This window comes from Schistocerca americana, chromosome 1 (genome assembly GCF_021461395.2).
Source record: "Schistocerca americana isolate TAMUIC-IGC-003095 chromosome 1, iqSchAmer2.1, whole genome shotgun sequence".
Taxonomy (NCBI): Eukaryota; Metazoa; Arthropoda; class Insecta; order Orthoptera; family Acrididae; genus Schistocerca; species Schistocerca americana.
Window position 1 is genome coordinate 868367130 of NC_060119.1, and position 7109 is coordinate 868374238.

At 43.7% G+C, this 7109-nt stretch overlaps 1 non-coding gene across 1 annotated transcript; it reads left to right on the top strand.

Annotated features, from left to right (window-relative positions):
• The first annotated feature begins 6801 nt into the window (after positions 1-6801).
• On the top strand, positions 6802-6876 carry Trnas-cga. Its single transcript has one exon. It is a non-coding gene; the product is annotated as a tRNA-Ser (tRNA).
• Positions 6877-7109: the final 233 nt, after the last annotated feature.

The following is a 7109-nucleotide window of genomic DNA, read 5'->3' on the forward strand; positions in this document are numbered from 1 at the left end:
GTCCTGTGGCTGCACCAAAAACATTATTCAGCATGGTGGCGTTGCTGTCAGGGTTCCTCCGAGCCATAATCCATAGGTAGCGGTCATCCACTGCAGTAGTGTTCCTTGGCCGGTCTGAGCGAGGCATGTCATCGACAGTTCCTGTCTCTCTGTATGGCATCCATGTCCGAACAACATCGCTTTGGTTCTCTACGAGACGTCTCTACACTTCCCTCGTTGAGAGCCCTTCCTGGCACAAAGTAACAATGCGGACGCGGACGAACCGCGGTATTGACAGTCTAGGCATGGGTGAACTACAGACAACACCAGCCATGTACATACTTCCTGGTGCAATGACTGGAATTGATCGTCTGCCGGCCCACTTCCATCTAATAGGCGCTGGTCATGCATGGTTGTTTACATCTTTGAGCGTGTTTAGTGTCATCTCTGAACAGTCAAAGGGACTGTGTCTGTGATACAATATCCACAGTCAGCGTCTGTCTTCTGGAGTTCTGGGAACCGGGGTGATGCATAACTTTTATTGATGTGTGTGGAATAAGACGATAGCTTATAGAGTAACCTTAACAAAGGCTGCACATGAAGTAATTTGCACTGTGTGTTGTTACCACGTGCTCCAAAGTACAGTGGAAACTATTTAAGCAAGACTAAAACGATGTACTAGGTAACATCCGTGCATATTGCAGCATTTGTAACGAGATATGACGCAGCAGTTCATGAAAAACATGGCGACAGTTTACCACAGTAAGCACAAAGACGAAGTAATTATATTTATACTACGTAATGTATCTAGTTGTTATATAATACACCTGCTGTGTACGCAAACGTATAATAAATCCGATGTCACCATTTCGATTTTCTGAGTAGTGAGACAGTTAACACTGCAAGGTACCATTCATGGAGACATTAAACAGTATTCCCCAAACATTCTTTCAAATCTGTTGACAGAGTTCACACACAATCTCATCTGTAAAAACCAAGTTAACGGGCAATATCCCTCTAAGTACTTCACTTTGTTTGTTCTCGGTTTTCATTAGCCCCACATTGGGGCGGGAAAGCAGAGGGCACTTTGCTGCGACATAGATTGTTCCTTCCTAGTTGCCTTCCCACTCAGCGCTGGCTTCTGCTACATTGCGTCTGCTGCACATGCAAGCAACGTGGCCGTCAGTGTTGTGACATTCTGAAGCACAACAGCACGCATCGTTTTAAAAACATTATCGTTAATGGAATTGCGTCAACATTGCGTGGCTGACTTGTTAATCTGCAAAGGACGTAAATACTTTAAATCCGTATATCTTTTTAGCATAGTCATACTTCCGCAGTAATAACGTTGAGGTTTATTTGTGTACTCGAAACGGCTAGAAAAATGGTTTATTAATGTTGGTGCTGTTCAGAAGCGTTTCTTCGTCATTGCACATGTTTCGTCCAGTTCTTTTTTTATTTTTTAGGTGTGGAGGGCTGCTTTTATCTTATACTAGTTTTCAAATAGGATATGATGTCAACATTCATGTTTTATAAAAATGTTCACCTTTCGCGCTGATTTAGTAGATAAACAAGAAGACGATTAAAATCAGTGTCAACGATAAATTTGCTTAAAACTTGCAAGCAGACAACATATCCCAACGCGAACGAGAGAGAGAAGATAGAATAGGCCCACTGACAAGTGGTGTATGGTGACCAAAAACACAAATTTTTAGTTGCGTACACAGTTATTACCATTAATATACAATTAATATCAATCAGTGCGCTATATTCACTGTCCTTTAACGCATATAGTAATTGAATGCGAGAAACGGAACATGGCACGAAACGCTGGCAATGAGATACACTGGTACAGTAAATTTTTTTTCTGCCACCCAACATCACTGATCATTGTTTAGTGTTTAATGTTTATTGTTTATTTGTCCTTGTGTCAGTTTATAGGATATCGAAAACGGCAAGTTAAAACAAGCAGGATTTTACGTTACTGGACTAGTTAGATTTATACAGGGGTAGACACATACCAGGTGTAATCTAAAAGCACCGGGAATCTTTGTTTTTCTTAAATAATCTCATTTACTCATAAACCATCAATTTTATCCCATTCAGAGTAATCCCCTCAGGTAAAATATACTTGTGTCAGCGCTTTTTCCAATCTTGGAAGCACTTCTGGAACTCTATTTTCGTTATGTCGTTCAGCTCCTTCAGCGATCCTGTTTTAATCAAATCAGTGGTGGCAAAACGACGTCTTTTTATGGTTCTCTTCAACCTTTGCAACAGAAAGAAGTAACAGACGGCCAAGTCCGGTGAATACGATGTCTGAGGCAACATAACGGTTTTGCTTTTCGCCAAAAAATCACGAACAAATATTGAAGTGTGAGCGGGAGCATTATCGTGATGCAGTTCCCAGGCGCGGTTTTCCCACAATTCTGGTCGTTTTCTTCGGATTTCTTCGCACAAACGGTGTATAACTTCGAGGTAGTATTCCTTACTGACCGTACTACTATAAGGTAGGAACTCATGATGCACTGTCCAATTGTAATCGAAGAAAACATGTTATCGAACTTGTCGATATTTTTCGGTACTTGCTCTTCAGGCAGTTTCCTCTGGAATGACTGGGCCTCGGTTTCGACGTAATACCAGTAGACTCATGTTTCTTCACCTGTTATAACCTTCTTTAGACGTTCTGGTCGTTGCCTACTTCATTCTGCAATTCCCGGGTGATGTCTACGGGACGTCGTTTTTGGTCAAAATTCAATAATTTCGGAACAAACTTTGCTACTAAGCGTTTCGTGCCAAAAACATCCGAAAAAGTGCTTGGCAAGAGCCAAAGGGTAACCCAACATCATCAGCAGCCACGCTGATGGTGATTCGGCGATTTTCCAAAACCATTTTCCTTTCTTCTTCCGCATTGGCGTCAGTAATTGACGTGATACGGCATCCAGGATGATCGTCTCTTCAGCGTCTCCTCGACCCACTTTGAAACCTTTATACAACTCGCAAACTTGTCTTACTCCTAGTAAATTCGCCGAAAGCTACAGCCAGTATTTCAAATACGCTGCTGCGCTTTATTCCATTTCTGAAGCAAAATTTAATGCAAATTCTTTAATCCATCTTTTTCGAAAGAAAAAATTTGCCGAACAGTCGTAAGGACGTATAATAATTTAGACTGTCAGCAGTAAACTAAATATTCAAAACAGCTGAAAATGCAATCTTACATCAGAAACATGTGTACCAACGAGACAAAAAAATTGGAAATCGGATGCATAAAGCCCGCAAAATTAAAAAATTGCCATTACTTTTTGAAAGCATCTCGTACAGAGAAATTATTCACGCTACTTTCAATAAGAAAAAAAAGGAAGTACATACATACGTACATTTTTCACCTGCGTACACAATATATGTTTCGCCTCCGCGTACATTTTTCTTTGAGTTCTACATGTTCCCCTAATTTCTTTCACGTTATGTGTAGTACTCTTCCACGTTTTTCTACTAACAATGGCCGGCCGGTTTGCCCGTGCGGTTCTAGGCGCTTCAGTCTGGAACCGCGCGACCGCTACGGTCGCAGGTTCGAACCCAGCCTCGGGCATGGACGTGTGTGATGTCCTTAGGTTAGTTAGGTTTAAGTGGTTCTAAGCTCTAGGGGGCTGATGACCTCGCATGTCAAGTCCCATAGTGCTCAGAGCCATTTGAGCCATCTACTAACAATGATAATATTTAAATACACATAAAACAGCACATGCCTGAGGGAGGCAAGCTTGCTCTCTGTTGCTAAATCATTGCTTTAGTCGCACACATTTACCCGAAAGTACAAACAGTTTGTGTTTAGTTGCTGTGATTTTTATTAGATATTCTGATGTACTGTAGGGACCTTAGGCAGAAGCGGGAAGAACGGGAGCGAGATGTAAAAAGTGTTTCCCCGAACCCCACGTAAATCATTGCAGGTATTTTTCTGAGCTACCAACAGTATACCTGTTTTTTTTTTTTTCCTGTCGTCACTGTTAAACTCCGAGGATTTGCTTTCACGAACGGGAAGTGCCCTTCCGTGAAGCAGGACTCACTACAAAGCAGAAAAGCGACGCAAACAGCGCACAGCGAAATGAGGGGACAGTTTGTAGCGAGAAGCCAGCGGATCCCCGCGGGACGCAGCAGCCAGCGGTAATGGAACACAAACACAGGCGGTGGGTGTTGACTCACGGCCGCCTGTCCCCCAGGTAGCCCGCCACGGGAACCCACCCACCTCGTGTGACGTCACGCAGCCGCACGTCAATCACTACAAATTCAGCTGCCCTAAGGGACAGCTACATCGAAATAGAGGTCCAGCCACACCCTTTCTATTCAAACGCGATTATTTTTCTACCAGATCCGTGTAACATTGATTTCTTGATGAATAATCAACGTGACAGATGCTGGTTCCAGTCTGAAACAGTACTTGTAGTGACATTTTTAACACTCTGGCCTACAGATTGTGCGGTCAAGAATCAGTAGTCTGTACAAGCACTGAACTGAATAGTGAACATTTATTTATTTATTTTCCGTTGTCGTTATCTAGTGAAACCATGCAGCTAAGTGTAACGACTTCCCAATCCCCTTCCCCCACATTGTCTACGCTGGTCCGAGAATAACCATTTTTTAGTAGATGTCAGCATTAGTCGTCTTAGATATGCACCCTATCTTGAAGAATATGGCGGAAGATCGAAGGATTAGTAGGTGAATAGTGATATTGAAATTAAAGCACAAGTGATGTATCGATATTTTAATCTATAGGCCAGAGGTTAAAAAAAAAAAAACGAAAAAGGAAAAAACACATATCTGTGTTTGAAGAGCTTGGAATTTTGTAGAGCACTGAACTGAGGATCGTTCGCTGTTTGAACGACGTGGCACAGTGGATCTGCATTTGGGAAGTCGGCTGTTCAAATCTCCATGCATTCATCCAGAGTCGAATATTTCGTGGTTTTCCTAAATCGCTTACTGTAAATGCGCACAATGTTCCATTGACATGGCTATGTCTCATTTCTTCCCACATTTTGAGCGTGTCTTTCATCTCTAATCCTTCCTTCATTTCCTGTTTAAGAGAAGGTCCGGTACGACCACATTATGTCAATTCGTAATACTCTACACAGGCAACCGCTGTAAAGTTAGGTTAATAAAAACTTAGGAAATGGGCTCTAACTATCGATAATATTTAGCAATAAAGGCCGAATAAATTTAATGTTGGTTATTAACACATTCCATTTACTACACTGGAGAAATACAAATAACTAGAGCAGATAGCTTCTGGCCTTTAATTAAACATGCAGCACGAAAGTTCACTCTGGATTTTCTGAAAACCATGAGTATGTTCGAGCACAGTGTTTAGCCATAGTCTTATCGCACAGCAAAACGGAATCAAACGCTTCCACAAGTCTCCCCTACTTTCACAAACTTATGTCTATTAATCAGAAGTGCAGCCAACATGCCATGTTCGTTCCACGCCGGAACATGAAGTAAGAACGTGAAGTAAGTAGAGGTTCAGAGCATTTTTAAGAAGTTAAAGTCTCTGAGACGCCACGGTTAACGTCCCGGCTCACGCTCGAATAGACTCAAAGGCTGTCGACGGACTCCATCATCGTCTTTAGGAGCCGACTATCGTGAACATTCTGGCAATAGATTATCGTCGTAAGCCAGGGTTTGTATCCGAACTGAATGCGTCAAGCTAAAATAGAATTTTTTGTCCAATGACTTCGTCGCGAAACACTCCGTACCAGCTAAGTAAATCTGCTTGCATCGATACGCAGTATATTGACACAGATGTTCAATGAGGTGACAAAGGTTATGGGATAGCGATATGCACATATACAGATGAGGGTCGTATCGCGTACACAAGGTGCAAAAGGGCAGTGAGTTGGCAGAGCTGTCGTTTGTAATCAGGTGATTCATGTGAAAAGGTCTCCGACGTGTTACGGCCGCAGGATAGGAATTAACAGACTTTGAACACGGAACGGTAGTTGAAGCTGTACCCATGGGACATTCCATTTCGGAAATCGTTAGGGCATTCAATATTCCGAGATCCACAGTGTCAAGAGTGTGCCGAGAACACCATATTTCAAGCATTACTTCTACCACTGACAACGCAAAAAAATGGCTCTGAGCACTATGGGACTCAACTGCTGTGGTCATAAGTCCCCTAGAACTTAGAACTACTTAAACCTATCTAACCTAAGGACAGCACACAACACCCAGCCATCACGAGGCAGAGAAAATCCCTGACCCCGCCGGGAATCGAACCCGGGAACCCGGGCGTGGGAAGCAAGAACGCTACCGCACGACCACGAGATGCGGGCTGACAACGCAGAACAGCAGCGTTTACGTAGAGTTGTCAGTGCTAGCAGACAAGCAATTATGCGTGAAATAGAGCAGAAATCTATGTGGGACGTATGTCCAAGGTTAGGACAATGGCGAAATTTGGCGTTAATGGGCTATGGCAGCAACCGATTGATGAGAGTGCCTTTGCTAACAGCACGACATCGCGTGCAGAGCCCCTCCTTGGCTCGTAACCATACCGGTTGGACGATAAACTGCTGGAAAACCGTGGGCTGGTCAGTTGAGTCACGATTTCACTTGGTAAGAGCTGATGGTAGAGTTCGAGTGTGAGGCGCCCGCACGAAGCCGTGGACTCAAGTTGAAACTTCCTGGCAGATTAAAACTGTGTGCCGGGCCGAGACTCGAACTCGGGACCGTTGCCTTTCGCGGGCAAGTTCTCTACCAGGAGAGCTTATGTAAAGTTTGGAAGGTAGGAGACGAGGTACTGGCAGAAGTAAAGCTGTGAGGACGGGGTGTGAGTCGTGCTTGGGTAGCTCAGTTGGTAGAGCACTTGCCCGCGAAAGGCAAAGGTCCCGAGTTCGAGTCTCGGCCCGGCACACAGTTTTAATCTTCCAGGAAGTTTCATATCAGCGCACACTCCGCTGCAGAGTGAAAAATCTCATTATGCACTCAAGTTGTCCACAAGGCACTGTTTAGACTGGTGGCGGCTCCATGGTGGTGAGGGCTATGTTGACATGGAACAGACTGCATCCTCGGGTGCAACTGAACCGATCATTGATTAGAAATGGTCGTGTTCGGTTACTCGGAGACTATCTGCAGTCATTTACGGA